The sequence below is a fragment of the Euphorbia lathyris genome, chromosome 2 (assembly GCF_963576675.1).
Source record: "Euphorbia lathyris chromosome 2, ddEupLath1.1, whole genome shotgun sequence".
NCBI classification, from domain to species: domain Eukaryota; kingdom Viridiplantae; phylum Streptophyta; class Magnoliopsida; order Malpighiales; family Euphorbiaceae; genus Euphorbia; species Euphorbia lathyris.
This window is the reverse complement of record NC_088911.1, coordinates 120,784,551-120,805,428: the sequence shown is the minus strand read 5'-3', so window position 1 is coordinate 120,805,428 and position 20,878 is coordinate 120,784,551. Positions and strand designations below refer to the sequence as shown.

Sequence of the window (20,878 nt, the reverse complement as noted above, 5' to 3'; positions counted from 1 at the left end):
TTTATTTCATAGTATTTACCAAATGATCTGATGTATTTACCTTCTTGGTTGATAGGTTTTAATCATGGAATTGAGAGGGGATGATTTTGGGCATGCTGATTGTACTGAGAATTGTCTAATAACACAGGTTTAAAGTGCGTTTTCATTTGAGGATGACAAAATTGGACTCTACAGATTCACTTTTTTCTTCTTCGCTAAATAATGAAGAAACTGGTGTTGGGCATGATTATAGTTCGAGAATGCCTTTAAACAACATTTTCTCCAACATCTCTACCAAGTTTGGATGAGTTATCAATGAACCCTTTTCTAAAGATGTAAAAGAAACCAGTTAGAGAGTGATAACACACCTGTACGGGTTGATACATATTGTAGAAAATCTTTAGGTTCAATAATTTGTTTAGTACATATTTCAAGTATGGAATTTTAAATTTTGAGCTGCTTTTATAGATTCTTTTATTCAAATTAAATTAGATCGGAAGGTTTTATTGAAATCAACGTCTATCACTTTAGCTAAGTTCCTGGGCCAAATAGATCACAAAGCAAATTCAGAGGCTATTATGTCATTTTAAATAAATCTAGGTGATTAAATAAGTTGTTTTAAGTAAGTTGAGGGGTTAATGAAACACTTAGTAAATTTAGGGGCCACTTGAGAGGGATAATGAGACAATTTATAAGTTTTAGGACCAATTAAACTTTTGGGACAAATTCAAAGATTACTAATGTATTATGCCTTAGAATTATATTCGATGAATTTAGGGATAAAGTGCAAAAATATCCCTAACGTTTATAGTGAGAATCAATTTTACCCCTAATGTCTAAAATGGTATAATTTTACCCATAATGTTAGCAGTCAAATGCAATTTTTATCTCTAATGTTGTCAAGTTGGATCAATTTGAGAAATAATTAATTTTCTTATTTAGTTATAGATCATAAACATATATCAGACTTAAAAAAAAATTAAAAATATATTGTTTTTTTTGTACGAATTGAACAAAAGAAATTTCAAAATATTTTGTCGCATTTATAAATATTAATCTCCAATTTAATTATTAAATCACAGAAAATATGAAAACTTTTTTTTAAACATACTCATATGCAATTTGTGTAAAATATCTGTATAAAATTTTAATATTATAAAAGTAAATTGCTCCTGGTTATAAACAATAGAGGTAATTTTGCATATTATTCCATAAATTTATATCATTAAATTTTCGCTTCAGTTTTGAATTTAAGGATAATAAATATCATATTTTAAAAATGAGATAAATATAAAAACAAATATGTTGATAAATATTATTATAATATTTTGATTTTTTTAAACGAGATAAACATCAGAAGACCTATCATTTAGTGTGCATTTGAAGTTGATTTTAAATGATAAGAAATGTTTTGTGAAAATACAAAATAGAGTTTTAATTTCTCATTATTAAGCAAGAATATATGGGTTAATTTATCATTTTATTTTAATTTCTCTTAACAGATAATAGATGATGATGCCTTTTATGTTTACTTTGTTTTTAACAAAGGGGATAAAGATCAATATAGATAAAAAAAAAACCATCTCTACGATAATGTTAATTTTTTTTTTTTGAAAAGATCTCTACTATAATGTTATTTTAAATTTATAAATTTTTTATTTTAAATAACTCTGAAAATATAAATCTATGTATAATATCTCATAGTCCATTATGGATTAGGCTATGTTTACTTTGTATTTTAAATCTCAAATAAATAATGGTTCTAAATTACGATTTCATCTATAAAATTAATGCGATTAAAGAAAAAAATGAAGATTCAAAGTTCGAATCATAAGACTATAAAAAATCTCACAATAGAACATGTTAGACTACATTTTTCACGTCCTGTTTTTAGTCATGGTTAAATGTATGTCGCGATTTCAAAAGTCACAATAAAAAAAGATTGAAAATTATACAATCATATCCAAAATGTAGTGTTCAAAAAATATTTAATAAGATAAACTGATTCTTGAAATAAAATTTATTGAATTTTATTTAATGTACAAATAAATTTAAATTATTGTTTAGATATATAAATTTAGAAAAATTATATATGAATAATTTTAATCAATAACATAATTGATTGTAAAATAATTTTTTTTAAATAAGATCCGTGCATTGCACGGATTTACAGCTAGTTACCATTTAGATTATAGCACTTTTGCTGTAATTTGAAAAGTTTCAGAATACATTTGTGTGTTTATTTGATATAGCGGCAAATTTGTTTAAATGTGAAAATACATGGAAAAATATGTGTATTAACCTATAATTAAACAAAATTTATAGCTGCAAATAACTAAGAAAGAAAATGGAAATGAACCTTAAAAGCAAAATAAAACTTTGGAATGGAACTTAAAAGGGCTCAACCGGGTTCGAACCGGTGACCTCTTGATCTGCAGTCAAATGCTCTACCACTGAGCTATGAACCCATTTCTGATTTAAGTGGCTTCCTAATTCACAACACTGGTATAGGAACTTACCGATTGAGTGTGGAATGATCGGCGATCGAAAAAGAAAAAACGAAACTCAAATACATCACCGCTGACACCTACTTCCTTCGTTCTACGTTGTTCTGGAGAAGAAATCATTGTCGCTCTTCGTTGTTCCCCACCCTCATCAGTCATTCGACCGTCGATCGTTGCTCAATAGGATCCCTAGTATAGTAGATTTCAATAGAAAAGGGGAAAGCGGTTGGAATCTCAGATGTGTTCTAATTTTTAGGGTTTTTTCATTTTATATCCCTATGACATGTGTTAAATTTTTATTACAGTTTAAAATTAGTTTTCATGATGTGTGTTGTATTCGTTATGTGCTGACTAGACTAACGGTGTTATGCCAAATAAGTATACCGTTTAGATTAGAGCATTTTTGCTGTAATTTGAAAAGTTTCAGAATACATTTGTGTATTTATTTGATATATGGGCAAATCTGTTTAAATGTGAAAATATAGGGGTAAATATGTGTATTAAGCTATAATTAAACAAAATTCATAGCTGCAAATAAAATGAAAAATGAGTTAGTTGGTTTCTTCTGGTGACCCATTAATCCATAGTCAAATGCTTTACCACTAAGCTATGGATCTATTTCTAATTTGAGTGGCTTCCTAATTTATAACACCGGGATAGGCAACTACGAGTTGATGTAAGAATATGAAAGTGAGTTAGTTGGTTTCTTCTGTGTGAGCTCCATTCCATGTATATGGAAAGTGATGAGATTTTTTTTGTAGAAGAAATAATATATCATGGAGATTGTCCATAAAGTTTTTTTAAATAATATATTTAACTAAATTTTTATATATTTATTTTATATTTAGATAATTTTTATTTCATATACTTGTGTATTATTTATATTTAAATTATGGTTTTTTTTATTTAAGCATATTAATATCTTTAAAATTATGTTTGTCTTAATGTATTTTACGGTAAAAATTATTTAAATTTCACTAAAGAAGCATGAGGTGAGGGTTTACTAACTTTTTTCCATTTTATAGACGGGACAAGAATTCCTCATTCAGACGGGGACAGGGATGGGGAAGCATTTTCCATCCCCACTCTGCCCCATTTATAATTCCATTGCTACATAAAAAAAAAAAAAATTTGTCATAAAGAGTTTAAGTAAGCGTACGCCTATCCATTTTCGAAACCAAAACAAACCACAAAACTTGATGAAGATTTACATCTCTAACCCTACATTAAAATTGCTTTTGTAAGTCTTACTATTACATAAGCATAATTCAAATCTCACTATTTCTTTTAGAATTTGAATCTCACTATTTCAAAGTGCCAATATTAACCAAACTTACAAAAATTAGGGATATAAATGTAGTATTTATGTCGTTATAAGTAAAATGGTTCTTTATTGACAATATTTAAGACATTTTGTACCTTGTTAAATATTAACCAAGAAAAAAAGTATATTTTTTAAAGCAGAAAAAAATATATATTTTGGTAAAGGCTATATTTACTTTGTTTTTGCAAAAAAAAAATATATATTTTAAATAAATTAATATTTTATTCATGAGCCTACCTTTTCTATTTTTACGATTAGGTTAGAAAATTATATAAGGATTCACATTTTCTATGTAAAATAGATAACCTTAAATATTTTTAAACAAAAATATTTAGGAGTGATATGGACCCTTATATTAATAGTCATAATATTTCTTATAGAATTTTTGGATATCTTTTAATAGACTTAAAGCACCGTTGGCTCTCAAACTTATCCAAAATGTTGATATTTATCTTATGACCTATTATCATGAAGTTTTTGTTAAATTTTTCCTCTGACTTATTATTTGATAACATTTGTGTAATTATTTATAAAAACTAGTGAAATCTCAATCAATATAAATGACAAATTAACTAAATTAACAGTTTAGTTAAAACCTTACATACATAATGTAGAATAGACAATCAGTCTGTAAAATTTTAACAGAATTGTTAAAAATTTAATAAAAATTGTGGGATTAATATAAGCAAAAAAGTATTCTGAGGACCATGATCATTTCGATTTTATTTCAATTTTGTTTTAATGATATTTAGAACCACGAATTAATTTCAGTCTTTCAATTTGGCTTACACGATCAATTTGCTACATAATAAACTTTGGATATAATTTAGTCCGTAACTCATCATTTTAGTCGAACATGATAGAATTAACGGTCCAGAATCACTCTTAAAGTTGACAATGACGATAGATTTAACCCAAATCAAATTTTAGATGTAACTCAACTTTTAAGTTTGCAAATTTTAATAAATTTATCCCAATTTTACCAATTTTTAGATATTAAAAGTTAAAACTGATTATATTTAGACTAATTTGTCAAAATTTATCAACCCAAAAGCCGATTTGATACTTAAAGTTCAATTTAAACTAAATTAATTATGACTGTCAACTTTAGAAATCATTTTAAACCATAATTCAAATATAATATATCTAAATAGTAGTTTTTACTTTTACACGTAGTGATAAGTGTCATATTCAACTAATTTGATAAAAAAAAATTGCACTAAGTTTATATACAAAATTGATTACTAAGTCCATTGTAAATTTGTTATAGCTCGAAATTGAAGAAATAGTATCAGGGTAGAAGACTTAAGCAAAAAGCAGCTTCAAATGATGGATATTTAGATAAACTGAATTCTACATTAAAATTTAACGGAGAATCTATATAAATAAATAGAACATGTTTAAAGCCACTAGACCCAATTAGTAGAACTTAAATCAAAGCCGACAATATATACAATTTGTATTAAAAATGATTCTTCACGGAATCACTTTCTTCGCAGCTTGATTACGGCTTATGATTTTCTATAATAATTAACTAAAATTTATAGCCGTAAATACCCTTCATACTTACGTCAGGGTGAAACACTTGAGCAAAGAGCAGTTTTAAATTATGGCTATTTGGATGAATTGAATTCTAGATTAAAATTTAAGAGAGAATCTATATTAATAAATAGACCCTATTTAAAAACGCTAAATCCAATCAGTAGAAGTTAAATCAAAGCGGACAATATATATATATATATATATATATATATATATATATATATATATATATATATATATATATATATACACACGATTGGTATTAAAAATAATTCTTCTCGGACTCACTTTCTTCGCAGCTTGATTACCGCTTATGATTTTTTATAATAATTAAACAAAATTCTTCTCGAACTCACTTTCTTTGCGGCTCGATTACCGCTTACGATTTTTTATAATAATTAAACAAAATTTATAGCTGCAAATACCTTTAGAAAAAACAACCTTAAAAGTTAAAAGCAAGAGGAATGGCCATCCTAGCAATGATGAGAAAAGGGAAAAAAAAAATCTTCAATTTTGGGAAAAAAAAAATGGAGGGAAAGGAAAAAAATCTGAATGAAAGCGCTCAATGGGGGGAAAGGAAAAAAAAAATCTGAATAAAAGCGCTCAATGGGGTTCGAACAGGTGACCATGGCCATCCCAGCAATTATGAGAAAAAGGAAAAAAAAATCTTGAATTCTGGAAAAAGGAATTAAATGGAAGCAAAATCGAAAATTTGAATAAAAGGGCCCAACCGGGTTCGAACCGGTGACCTCTTGATCTGCAGTCAAATGCTCTACCACTGAGCTATGGACCCATCCGTGATAGACGTTACCAAATAGTGGTAATATTATAAGTATATGGGAAGAGAAGTGACATAAATTGAAAAAGGACAAGTCCAAGTGTCCAAGAATCCTACTATTATACTATAACATAGCAGTAGGGTGCAAATGGAGAACCTTTATCCCCAAGATCATCCTCATGTATTTCTATTTTTTATTTCACAAATTCTGAATAATATTTTTTTAGTGAAATTTAAATTAATATTTTCTTGATAAATATAATTTAAAAAAATTAGTATGCCTGATACAATACAACAAATACATCAATAATTTATAAATAGGCAAAAAGCATATTTATGCCCATGAACTTTATTTGTTTTAAGGATCAAGCCCCTGATCAATTATTTTTCCACATTGAACCCCTGAACATTGATTTTGTTATGGTTTAGGCCCTTATTTAACTTTTTTTGTCGAGTTTAGGAGATGAGAAGATCGATTTGGCAATTCTAATGTTGAAAATCACAAAATGGGAGAGAAGAAAATCGAGTTTGGAAGAATATACTGAAAATTAATTTCTATAATTTCGTTTTAATTTTTAATTTTTATCTCTCATAGTCAAAGAAATCTTTTTTTTTATTTGTCCATGTCAACAAGCTGAATCGCCCTAACGATGTATGCAGTCCAAACTCGACAGAAAAGTTAAATAAGGGCCAAATCCATAACAAAATCAATGATCAGGGGTTCAATGTGAAAAAATAATTGATCAGGAGCTTGATCCTTAAAACAGGTAAAGTTCAGGGACTTAAATATACTTTTTGCCTTTATAAATATTACACCAATTTACAAAAAGTAAAAATAAATATTAACGAGGGTTTCAAAACATCTATTTAGGGTTTTATTTTATCTACAAATTATTAATTTTCTTATTTTTGTTTTTAGTGTTTCTTTTTTCATTTATAATTTTATTTAGGTTTTTATTATTTGAGACATTATTTTCATAGTAAGGAGCAGCTTTTGATATTTTGATGTAAATTAAATCGATGTGAAACGGTTTTAATCATAAACAGATAAAGAATACAATCTTCTCAAACAAAATTTGAAGGTTGAGTAAACCCAATGATGAAAATCCAAAGCCCCAATAGTGGCTATAATTTTTATTCAATAAAAGTTGAGTTTTGATACAAAAGTTGAGTTTTGATACAAAAGGAAATGCTTTTATACCTAGCTTTAATTTAGAACAAAAGACCCAAAGAGTAGACTAGGATTACACTTAGCAATAGGAGCTCGAGGGGTAAATGGGGAATAAAGATAAAGGGGTGGCAATATAGTAAATATAACATAGTGGTAAAACAGTAAATAAGTGAAGTCCAGCCCTTGTCTCCTTCAGCAAATGCTTGAGAAAGAAGTTGGTTTGCGGCATCCACGCTCCGCGTGATCTGAAGCACGCTCCGTGTGGATGACCTCCTGAGTTTGGCCCTCTTTGCGCAGATCTCCTTCTCTCCTCGAACTAGACAGCCACGCTCCACGTGTTCTAACTCACGCTCCGTGTGGGTGAGGTCCTGGAAACGGGTTTCCTTAACTTGGTTTCTCCCTCCTTCAGGAACGCTGAGCTCACGCTCCGCATGATTTAGTTCCTGATCCCTCGAACAAGAGATGTCCTCATCATATTTTTAATAGAATGATTTTCTATTTCCAAAGTTTTATGAATTTTAAAGGTTATTGATGGGCAATCGTGCGTGATTAAACTATTAATAACGAAATATTTTGATTCTGCTATGTCAGAATGTAAAATTGCTCTATCTACAACATGTTAATACTAAATTGCACGAATTTATATATGAAAATCTAAATCTATTTCTCCAATAATTATAAATTTAATTTTATATTTTATCTCTTTTAAAAATGCAATCATATATGCTTTATCCAAAATATATATATATATATATATATATATATATATATATATTCAGTGGAAAATATTAGTAATTAATCACAAAATATTTTTTTTTTCAAATTTCTGAATGAATTCATACCAACATTACATTTTTATGAGATGAGTCACTGAATTAATTCCAGAAAAAATTTAGAAAAAAATATACAAGTAAAGCATATTAATTATTTTATATGTATTTTGTGAAAGGAAATAATCATTTCTTATTAATCAAAACCAGTATCCTTACAAAGGCTATTAGTGAGTCAGTGAAGAACAATATTAGAAGAAAAATAATTAGCATTGAAAAGAGCATGTCTGGCCACAACATGGGTAGCTTCATTCGCTAATCTAAAAATGTAGGTCATTTTGTAGTTTGGACATATAGCTATAACTCTCGACATTCCTTCATGACTTGACCAAACTCTGTCAGGTCATGTTTGTTGGAATTTACACTATCTGCAGCATGCTTTTCATCCACTTCAAATAAAACATATGTATGTCCAAGTAAATAGATCCACGCAAGACCCCTTCTAAGGGCCACTGCCTCAGCCAGTGCCGGAGGTAGGATATAGTCCTCAAACACACTCATTATGTTACACAGTCCCCATTACATTCTCGTAAGACTCCACCCGTACCACTTCTGCCTTCCTCCATGAAAACCGATGCATCAATATTGCACTTCAATGTCCCTGCGCATGGTTTCCTCCATCTGCACATCCTCTGCTCGACAACCTCCCTCGCCTCCTTCCCTCGTTTTTTTGCTTTTTATTTCTGCGCCTGCTTCCAGTCCCGCATAAATTCCAGGTTTCGCTTCAAATTTATTCTCGGTGCTGCTGACCCATTTTTCCATAATCTGTTATTTCGGCTTTCCCAAATCGACCATAGAACCATGACGCTCCTACAGATCAACTCCTCCATATTTAATTCTGCGAACCGAAAAAACTATTCCTCTACATGCTCTCAATTTCTAGACGGCACGTTCAGTTCTACATCTGTCCAACACATAATCGCCATCGGCATTCCACAAACATATGCCATCCGTGTTTGACTTTCGCATTGCACGATAAACATCCAATCGGTAATTCAATATGTTTCTCCAATAGTCGGTAGTGTGTTGGTAGATAGTTATTTCCCATCCGCCAAAGAAATTGCATCACTTTAGGTGGTAACTGTAATTGCCAAATTGTTCTCCAGGCCCCCGAATCTCTCTCCTCCTGGCCCTCTTCTTCCAAAATTTTGCAGCCTGATTTCGTAGTATACAAGCCATCTCTCGTCATATGCCATATACATTGATGATCCTCCTTGTCATTTCCTACGAACATATTACACGTGACTTTGGCTTCCCCTTCGTTAAAAAATCTATCCACCTTTCCCCTATCCCATATATGTGATCCATTCATAAAAAAATCACTAACCTTTGCATTCTCCATTCCTTCCTCGCAAATTGATGTGATCATCCTCGATCCTTCTCTAAAATTCATGGGTCCTTCCATACCGATACCGACTCTCCTGAACCAATTCTCCATCTTATCCCTTTTTGAAGCATTTCAATTGAGCCTCATACGCTCCTCCACACATAGCTCGGACTGTTACCCAATTTGGAGGACATGAAAGTATCCTGGGGAAAATATTTAGCCTTGAAAATTCTACTACCCAAAGCATGAGTGTTAGGCATGAAATTGACTAAGTTTAACATAGTATTTATAAGGGAATTTGGGTATTTTTATGTCATTTGGTGAAGAATGAGGGCTAATTATTGTCCTTATGCAGATAAGCAAAGATAAATGCTAAACTCGCTGGAAACAGCTTGTTTTGCTAATGCCAAAGAGGAGTGGAGCCTTTCTTGTATCCAGCGGTCAAACGCCGGATTATCCAATGACGGACAGCGACAGATCAGTGGTGGCAGAGGCAGAGGCAGAGCGGCAGGTGAAAGTGTGTTGCGATGGGATTTCTAAAAGTAGCAAGATGACATGAAGTATCAACCCCTTGAGTGTTCAAGGGTCAATGGATTTTTAATCATTTCATTTTATTTCGGTTGTAGTGTTTAGTTGACTTATTTTGCTGGAAGGGTACGAAAGTTGTACCGATTTTACCCCTGTCTTTCTCTTTAAGTAGGTTAAGCAAAGGAAATATGGGGAGTGGGAAATTTTTAGTCGTTTTAGAAAAGTAGAATAGTTGTAGAAAGAAAGAAAGGAAGAGCTCCCATGGAGTCTCGAGCTGTATCAAGAACTACCGACTGCTCACTGCTCGATATGAGTGAGTAGTCCATTTTGAATGGGCACGGCCAGGCCGACCCGGTTATGTAAGTTTTTACAATCGTTTTTAATGAATAGTTAGTATTTCGCCAATGTTGTGATTAATGAGGATTTAACTTTCATGCCTAGGCATTTATTTATGTGTTAAATGGATGATAGGACACTGCTTTCATCTTCACTGATATCTCTATTAATCTCCCAACCTCGAAGCTGATAAGTTAGATGGTTGTGTCAAGGGTTTTCTTAACCAGAAATGCAGTTTTGTTCTTAATGCTAGAAAGAACGTATCTTTAGGACGCTAAAGGTGCTAGTAAGTCTTAGGAGTTTGAGAACACACGAAAGTTGACTCAAACTCACTTCAAAACTGATACTTTGGCTTCATTGGCATTATCTTCTATTTCATGTGAATGTTGTAAGACGAAGCACAACCTGTTCCGCCGGGTTGAGCCTGTTCTATTCTCTAAATCATTTCAAAGCTATCTAATTTCTTACTGCATCCGACCTCTTACATCTTACTAAACCAACATCACACAATCAACTTAAAAAAAAGAAGAAAGCTTATTTGACACACACACACACGCTGTTTACCAACAACTTCTGATATACATTTGAATCTCAATCCCTGTGGAGACGATACTTAACTTATCACTTTATTACTTGTATCTAGTGCACTTGCTAGAGTCTCATCTGAGGACAACAAGTTTTTGGCGCCATTGCCGGGGATTGAAAGCAACAAATCTATCTAAAATTTCTGTGAAACATGGTGTTTTTAATCCGTTTGCTTAGGCGTGCAGGAAACAAAGAAGCTATTAACCTGTTTATGCGCAGAGCTGGACCTCCTGTTTTTCCTATCGATCTCGAATTAGAGAGGACGTGTAGACGAAACAGAGCGGGAGCTCGCCGTGCTAGACAAAGAGAAAGGCAAAGAGAGAGAAGAATGGCTGGAAGGGAAGGACCAGAACAGCCAGTTCCACCAAACCAAGAAGAAGAAGGAGAAAATAATAACCCTCATATTATGAGAATCAGAGACTACTCGAGGCCAACCACAGAGGGACATTCATCATGTATCGTGTTACCCAACGAGGGGAACAACATGTTCGAAGTGAAGGGGTCCATGATACAGATGATCCAGGCCTCCGTACAATTTAATGGGTTTCAATCTGAAGATCCAAATGGGCATATTCAATAATTCATCACGTTGTGCAACACATTCAGATCGAACAAAGGTGTTTCTGACGACGTAATCAGATTGAAGCTGTTTCCTTTTTCCCTGAGGGATAAAGCGAAAACCTGGCTGCGAAATTTACAGCCAGGAACAATCACGAGTTGGGAAGAGATGGCACGAGATTTTCTTATGAAATATTTCCCACCTCAACAAGCCATCAAACTGAGAAATGAAGTGTCACGCTTCATACAAGATGAAGACGAGTCGCTGGCAGAAGCATGGGAAAGGTACAAAGAGCTGCTCAGAAGGGTGCCAAATCATGGTATCCCTATGTGGATGCAGATGCAGAACTTTTACAATGGCGCGACCAACATTTACAAAATCCAGATTGAATCTATCGCGAATGGTAACCCAGAAGATCTAGAGCCACAAGCTTTATATGACCTCATAGAGAAAGTGGTAAGCACAAGCTACAACTGGCACTCCGCCAGAAGTGAAGGGAAAAGGACATGAAACGAAGATGTTGTGGAAAAATTGACAAGCCAAGTAGAACAACTTACTCGACAGCTGGGAAAGATAAATGTTTCGTCCATTCACAATAAACCACCATTCAATGACATTTGTGATTTTTGCGGAGGAGCCCATTTCAACATAAATTGTCCCGGAGATAAGTCAGGAAAGGGCAAACAGGCTGAATGTGACTACGCAGGGTATAATCAAAGGAACCAGCCTAACCGTTATTCTAACACGTACAACTCTGAAACCAGGAACCATCCAAATTTTGGATGGACAGGCCAACCGGACCAGCTGGGACAACCATGGTATCAAGAATAGCCGAGGTATCAACAACAGCAAGGGGGACATTACCAAAGACAACCTCAGCAGCAATACAAGCAACCTGTGCCACAAAAGGAAGATGTCGAACCAGATAGGAAAACAATGATGATGCAGTTCATGAAACAGACGCATGCGTCGATCAAGAATCTGGAGACACAAGTTCACCAGATAGCCGCATCCACATCAAAAGGAAAGAGAATAATTCCAAGCAACACAGAGCCAAATCCTAAAGGCGACGTCATGGCAATCACCCTAAGGTCTGGTAAGGAAACTCAACCAGTTGTTTTGACTGATAAGAATGCTGAGTGTGCAGGAGCGTCCAAAGAAGCTGAAGGGGAACAGGAACAGGCTGTTCCTAGTAATGAAGAAAAAAGGAAGGCTAACCAAGCAAGCAAGCCAGATCAAGAGGAGGAGGAAAGAACGTATAAACCACCGCCGTATGTCCCACCTGTGCCGTATCCTACGCATCTAATCAATAAGAAGTTGGAAGAGCGGAATTCAAAGGTGTTGGATACCTTAAGGAAGTTACACATCAACATTCCTTTTGTGGAAGCACTGGCACAGATGCCGACATACGCCAAATTCCTAAAAGACATCCTGTCGAACAAAAAGAAACTAGAGAACATTTCCATGATACAACTCAACAGAGATTGTTCGTTAATACTCCAAAACAAGCAGTAGCTGCCCAAGAAGCTAAAAGATCCAGGGATTTTTTCGATTCCTTGTTCTATTGGAAAGCTAAATATTGAAAATGCACTGTGTGATTTAGGGGCTAGCATAAACCTCATGCCATATTCTGTATATGCAAAACTTGGACTAGGAGAACCCCAACCTACTTGTATGTCTATTCAGTTAGCTGATCGTTCTGTATGCTATCCTAGGGGGATTGTGGAAGACGTGCTAGTACAAGTAGGAAAATTCATTTTGCCCGTTGATTTTATTATAATGGACATTGATGAAGACTTGCATGTTCCTATCATCCTAGGTAGACCATTCTTAGCAACAGGGAAGGCATTGATAGACGTGGGTGAGGGGCAGTTATTTTTAAGAATTAATGGGGAAGAAGTCATCTTTAAGATGAACGAGGCTATGAGGCGTGCGAATAATAATGATGACACATGCTGTTTCTTAGATGATTTTCAAAGTCTGTCTACATTGCAGGAACAGGACACATTAGAAACTCTATTGGGAGAAGAGGTGAACATATGCGAAGGAACATGCTGTTCCATTGAGTCCAACATACCAATACCTCCTTTTGACCCTACTGTACCAACTCATCAAGAACCACCAGAGGTGCCAACTGTGCCTGTGTCTAAACCAGAATTGAAGCCATTGCCTGAACATCTCGAGTACGCATTCCTAGAGCCACCAAATGGGAGTCCAGTCATCATATCATCGAAGTTAACTCTTGACCAGAAAGCACAGCTCATGGCAGTATTACGGAGAAACAAAGACGCGATTGCATGGAAAATTGATGACATTAAAGGAATCAGCCCAGCAGTCTGTGTTCACAGAATTTTAATGGAAAAAGAGCACAAGCCATCTGTCCAGCCGCAACGCAGACTAAATCCCCATATGAAGGAGGTTGTGTGGAAAGAAGTAATCAAGCTTCTCGATGCGGGTATTATCTACCCAATATCTGATAGTGTGTGGACAAGCCCTGTTCACGTTGTGCCCAAGAAGGGAGGAACGACCGTAGTTCGCAATGAGAAAGACGAGTTGGTACCCACAAGAACGATTACAGGATGGAGAGTCTGTGTCGATTACAGGAAGCTCAATGAAGCAACAAGGAAGGATCATTTTCCGCTACCCTTCATTGATCAGATGTTAGAGCGTTTAGCTGGATATGCTTTCTATTGCTTTCTCGACGGTTATTCAGGATACAATCAGATCGCGATTTATAGTGAGGACCAAGAGAAGACAACATTCACATGTCCGTATGGGATGTATGCATACGGAAGAATGCCTTTCGGGTTGTGCAATGCTCCAGCCACTTTCCAGCGATGTATGATGTCTATTTTTCATGACATGGTGGAGTGAACAGTAGAAATATTCATGGATGACTTCTCGGTTTATGGAAACTCCTTTGACAGCTGTCTGAACAACCTCGAAGCTGTGCTCGTGCGATGCAAGGAGACTCACTTGGTCTTGAATTGGGAGAAGTGTCACTTCATGGTCACAGGAGGAATCGTCCTCGGGCATAAAATTTCAGAGAAAGGGATGGAAGTTGACAGAGCAAAAGTAGAAGTGATAGAAAAGCTTGCCACTCCGGCCAACGTGAAGGATGTGCGAAGTTTTCTGGGGCACGCAGGGTTTTATCGCCGGTTTATCAAAGATTTTTCAAAGATTGCGTTGCCCTTATCTGCATATTTCATAAGGAAGCCGAATTTTCATTCACCGCAAGCTGTGTGCAGGCATTTGAACTCTTGAAGAGCAAGCTGATCAACTCGCCAATACTAGTGGGACCAGACTGGGAGCACCCTTTTGAAATGATGTGCGACGCAAGTGATACTTGTGTGGGAGCTGTCCTTGGACAAAGAATAGAAAAGAAGTTCAGGCCAATCTACTATGCAAGCAAAACTTTAAACGAGGCACAGCAGAACTACACCACCACCGAAAAAGAGCTTCTGGCCGTAATCTATGCCTTTGACAAATTTCGACCTTATTTGGTGTTATCTAGGGTGATTGTTCACACAGACCACGCTGCGTTGAGGTACTTGTTCGCGAAAAAGGATGTTAAGCCAAGGTTGATCCGATGGTTGTTATTACTTCAGGAGTTCGATCTAGAAATTAAGGATAAAAAGGGAACGGAGAATGTTGCAGCTGATCATTTGTCAAGGATTGATCACCAGGGCAGTTCGGAACAAGCAGAAATTGTTGAAAGGTTTCCTGACGAACATCTATATGCTGCACAGTCTGCGCCATGGTTCGTCGATATAGCTAATTACCTTGCAACTTCGCTCAAGCCACACAACCTATCCACGAATCAAAGAAGGAAGTTTTTCTCTGAAATCAAATATTACTTTTGGGATGACCCTTATCTTTTCAGGTTGTGCGCGGACCAAATCATTCGAAGATGTATATCACACGAAGAAGGACAGGATGTTCTAAGCCACTGTCATGACCGCGAGGCAGGAGGACACCATAGTGCTAGCCGAACCGCAGCCAAGGTTCTCCAATCAGGTTTTTTCTGGCCCACTCTTTTCAAGGATGCCCATGCCTTCGTTAGCACTTGCAATGAGTGCCAATGAACTGGCAACATCTCAGCAAGAAATGCCATGCCCCTCAACAACATAGTGGTGTGTGAGATTTTTGATATATGGGGAATAGACTTTATGGGTCCATTTCCTATATCAAGTGGGAATAAATATATCCTAGTCGCGGTAGACTACGTGAGCAAATGGGTCGAAGCTATGGCTAGCCCCACCAATGATGCTCGTGTGGTGGTTAAGTTCCTAAAAAGGTTGTTTGCCCGATTTGGGGTCCCGCGAGCAATCATCAGTGATCAAGGGACCCACTTCTGTAATGCGAAATTTGAAAAATTAATGGGGAAACTTGGAGTCTCCCACAGGGTTGCCACACCATACCATCCACAAACTAGTGGACAGGTGGAGATCTCTAATAGAGAAATAAAACGAATTTTGGAGAAAACTGTTGGCAACTCTCGGAGGAATTGGGCAAACAAGCTTGATGATGCTCTATGGGCATATCGCACTGCTTATAAGACCCCGATTGGAATGTCTCCGTTTCGTTTGTTGTACGGGAAATCTTGTCACCTACCGGTGGAAATGGAACACCGGGCATTTTGGGCGTTAACATTTTTAAATTTCGAGATGCAGGCTGTTGGTGAACAGAGAAGTTTGCAACTGAGCGAAATGGAGGAATTTAGACTGTTCTCGTACGAAAACGCGGTAAATTACAAAGCCAAGACCAAGCTGTGGCACGACAAAAAGCTCCTGGACAAGGTGTTTCATAAGGGACAAAACGTTCTTCTATACAATTCACGATTAAGGCTCTTTCCGGGCAAGCTCAAGTCACGGTGGTCAGGACCATTCATTGTGAACCGGGTATTCGCGCATGGAGCTGTTGAGATTTTCAAGTACGGGGATGATCCTTTTAAGGTAAACGGGCAGAGATTAAAACCGTATTTAGAGAACGATCACACAAGGAAGATCGATACTGTTCATTTTCAGGACCCCCCGAGTCAGTAAAAGCACGAGAACAAGGTGTCCGCTACAAACACCAATTGTAGCATAAGTAACTTTGCGTTTTAATTATTTTAATTTTGTTAAAAAAGTGTCAAATGTGTTGAATTTTGATTCTTGATGAGTATCTTCTGGCCAGGCACAATTGTAAAACCCAAAACTCCTTCCAAAGGGTGTGGTAGTACAATTGTACCTGTTTAGTAGGGAAGGTTTATCGTGGAAATTAGGGCGGTAGAAAAATTAAAAATCAGTAAAAGTGGAAACGTCCACTCCTATACCCATAGGCACTCATACTGCCTGTTTTTCCTCGATATGATTGAACGGCTAGGGGGCAATAAATTCTAAATTTAAATCATGACCGTTCATCGCCCCTCGTTCCAATTCGAATATACACGCCTTTCTGCCAATCTGTCCAGGTGGCATACTCTGATTCGACCTAATAATGACAGATTGGCGACAAGACGTATCTTCTCCCCTACTTAAAGAAGCTCTATCTCATGACGGTTCGTCATTCACCATACTTCTTTCTTTTCTGTGATATTTCTTTTCACAGAAGCAGTTCATGCTTTGTGCCCTGTACCACTGAGAAACCTTACTTAAAAAAGAGAACGAAATGAGAACCTGTGGTTCAAGCAAACACGTTAAAATTGAAGGATCCTCCAAGAAAGAAAAAGCAAAAGCAAAGATGGCTGAGCCGAGCACTGTAGCTTTTGTCCCATACGAAAAGCTGGTCAAGAAACTCGCCCAGTTTAAAGACACAACTGTACAGGCTTACTATGAAGAGTTAGCGAAACTTCAGTTCGGACCCATCCGAACAGTTTGTTGGAAAACCCTAAGGCGGCTGAAGCTCGAAGATCGTGTGTGCACTCTAATGAAGGCAGGACACTTTGAATGTTTCTTTGAAATGACGGAACCTGCCTATCGGGAATTGACACTCGAGTTCTTGGCCACTTTTAAGCACAACGTGGAGATCACCGATCCTGAGGAAGAGGGAAAGTTCAGTTTTCGACTCATGGGTCACTCCCAGCGGCCGTCGCTCAACCTATTCAATCAAATGTTAGGAGCTACAGATGATGACGATCTAGAATCCAAGAGCTATAAAGAGGCATTCACCACAACGCCTGATGTTTTCGACCCTGTGGCTTTCTGGGACTCACTTTCAGGACAGAAACATTACGACGGTAGTTCGTCCAAGGCTTCCAATATCGATGATTATGCCGTTCGGTATTTGCACAAGTTGATCTCCGGCACAATATTCGCTCGGGAAAACCAAGTCACCATGCCACATGCAGATCTCACCGCGTTGTGGAGTATGGCAGTTGGACCGAGAATGAATTTGGGGTTCTGGTTCGGAGAATACATCAGCGCTTTTCGTAAGAAAAACTCGTCAATCATCTATTGTGGGAGCATCGTCACCAGAATCGCGGAATCAATCGGGGTCTTTAAACTAGAAGACCACTCTCGTCTCACGATTGTGAACCACCCAGACCCGATTGACCTCAAGAGCCTCCAGAAGATGCTGTTCGAAAAAATGGTGAACGGGAAGTGGGTATGGATGTCTGACTTTGTTACATCTAGGCAGAATGAGAGTCGAAAAAGGAAAAGCGAGCCAATAGTGTCAGTATCCTCAGACTCTGAACAAGTCGACAAGCCAAAGGACCTGGACTTTTATAAGAAGTGTGCAAAGCTTTCCAGCGAGGATATAATGGATCGATTCAACGCCCTGTTTTCCCAGAGTCTGGCAGACCGTGAGATGATATTCGCCCTGGAGCAAAAATACGCGTCTCAACAAGGCGAGATCGATATGCTTAAAACCATTTGTATTGAGGAGCATGGAAAGGAAAGTCCTTCTGGTTTTTCTGAAAAAAGTCCGGTAAGAAAAGTGCCGGAAACGCCTGCTAGTGCTCATGTTAATGCTAATGCTAGTACGCCCTCGAAAGAGGATGGCATTCCTGCCACTGTGGATAGAGAGGTTAATGTTGGTCCCTGGTAATTAGTTCCAAGGGGGGGTTAGGAACTAATATAACTTTTTCGAGTTTTAATTAAGCTGACTAGAAGTTATTTTGAGAATTTATTAACTTAGCCTTTGGTCAGCTTGGTGAGATATATCTCAGGACAGCTTTAGTCAGATGTTGACCAAAGTTGTTTTCTTGAGAGTTAAGAATTGACACTCTTGGAGGTCAGCTTCTAACTCAGCACCACTTACTTACTCAAGATCAGCTTAGGCAATTTATATATGCTGAGTAAATAAAGCAAACAACACATGCAATTATAAGAGAGAGTTTAGAGATTACTCAGTATCACTTATCCTGGTTCGGCCTCTCTGCCTACGTCCAGTCCCCAGAGTCCTCCGGGCTTTTTGAATCCAATACTGAGCTCTTTAAAGGTAGAGCACAAACCAATTACAAGGCAGTTGAATATGCAAGAGTACCTTCCTCTATTCGTCTACTCAACTCCTACTAAGTGCTACAACCCAGCACCTAGATTTCTCTACCACTGAAATGCTTACAGCCAAGCACTAAGCTTAACACTCTCAATATTCTTATTGATCACAGACTTGTTCTTTTTTAACTAAAGAACACTTTAGATGATTACAAATCAATCTAGCATTTACACATAGAATAGAAAAGTTGGTGTAAGATCCTTTTTGTATTTAAGTGCTTTTGAAACTTTCTCTCTTGTATTTTTCTTTCGATGCTTCAGTGATGATCCAAGTTCATCGATTGTCCTTTTATAGAAGGAAATCTGTAGATTTGATCGTTTTGAAATGTCTTAGCCGTTAACACCAAAACGGATCTTTTGGGGAACAATTTATGGACAGCTTCAGACTGCACCGCCATTCCCTTTCTCTGTTTTCTTCAGGCGTCAGGTTTGTCTTCTAGCGTCTGGTTTGTCTTTTTGTGCCAGTTGTCTGTTTCCAATAATCCAACGTCCCATGACTCTTGGAATTAGTCTTTTAGGTGTCTTCGAGGTTCCAATTATTGGTGCAGAGGATTGGCAGACTTTGTCCTTTAGTGAACAGATCCTTTATGCTGTTCTGACTGTCACTCAGCTTCGTTTGTTCTCTTCGAGTTATTCAACATTCATGTTGAGTTCCTTCTAGGTCAGCTCCGTTTTGTTTAACCGCTCTTGAAGAAATCTTCAACTTTAGTCAGCTTCGTTTTGCTTCTGAATTTTACTCCACTCAGCTTCCATTCTGTCATGCTGAGTTCCGTTCTACTCAGCTTCGCTTGTGCTGACTTTTGTCCTGTCTTTACTTTATATATTTTTGCACTCAATATACAACAAACATATTAGTACAATTAAATCAAAGCATCTAAATTTAATTGCCTCTTAATCATGGATGATTTTGTCAAATCAAAATCTTGTGGAAAGGTGTTTCAACAAACTCCCCCATTTTGATGTTGGCAAAATACATAATTACGGAACTCAGTTATAAGTTACCCCATGATTGATATTTTTGAAATGACTCCCCCGTAAGGGTTGCATACATTTTGTTTTAACTTTATTCTAAACCTTCCAATATCTAATTTAATTAGATTTAAGACATTTGTGTGTACTGACTCAGTTTTGGAAGGATGTTGTCTCTCAGTTTATTTTTAGAGTTAATGTGTTTAACCTTTTTGATTCGTTTGTTCAAACTTGATTAGTCAGATCAGGAAGAAAACTAATACTTGCTATATTGAGTTTAAGCAACAAAAAAAAAACATATTAACCTAAACAACAAACAACCAAGGATTTAATGACAGGATATTAAGCTAAGTCTTAAGCTAGAAGCTAAGTCTTAAGCTGGTTTTACTTCTTCTTTCTCTGAGCTGTGAGATCAGCGTGAGCAATGCCTTTTCCTTTGCTTCCAAACGCATTATTACCTGTAGGCTGAGGCTGAGTTCCTCCTTGACTTGTCTCCCCCGTTTTGCCATCATCGGGTTTGTAGAGGAAAGTTTCATTTTGTGCTGCGGAGGAGAGATACTGAGAGTAGCGCTGGAGCCTTTTGGTGCTTTCACCCAAGCTATCAATGACTGGGACACTATCATCCTGGATATGCCTAGGAACCCGAAGAGAGCTACTGATCATGCTGAGGAGGCATTCATGAGATTTGCTCAGGCAGGTGAGGGAGCTTGTTATCTGACCAAAAGCTTGATGGAACAGTTTGAGCAGAGCAGAATCATAAAACATGCGCTGGCCATTGTTGATGCGTATTGCCTTCATGATAGCTTGTGAAAAGCTCATGAGTTCAGTGTTGGAGATGGGATCAACATCCATTTGGGCTCTGTCGATGTTGAGTAGTCTGACTGCTTCACTTAATTGGTCAATAGTACACTAAGAAGAGGAGGATACTAAATCACATGTACTGGTCAGCTCAGTATGAAGCTGGG

General features: G+C 36.5%; 2 non-coding genes across 2 annotated transcripts; both read right to left on the bottom strand.

Annotated features, from left to right (window-relative positions):
- Nucleotides 1-2,375: 2,375 nt before the first annotated feature.
- TRNAC-GCA (transfer RNA cysteine (anticodon GCA)) lies at nucleotides 2,376-2,447 on the bottom strand. Its single transcript has one exon. It is a non-coding gene; the product is annotated as a tRNA-Cys (tRNA).
- A 3,623-nt stretch (nucleotides 2,448-6,070) lies between these two features.
- On the bottom strand, nucleotides 6,071-6,142 carry TRNAC-GCA (transfer RNA cysteine (anticodon GCA)). The gene has a single exon. It is a non-coding gene; the product is annotated as a tRNA-Cys (tRNA).
- Between the last annotated feature and the right edge of the window lie 14,736 nt (nucleotides 6,143-20,878).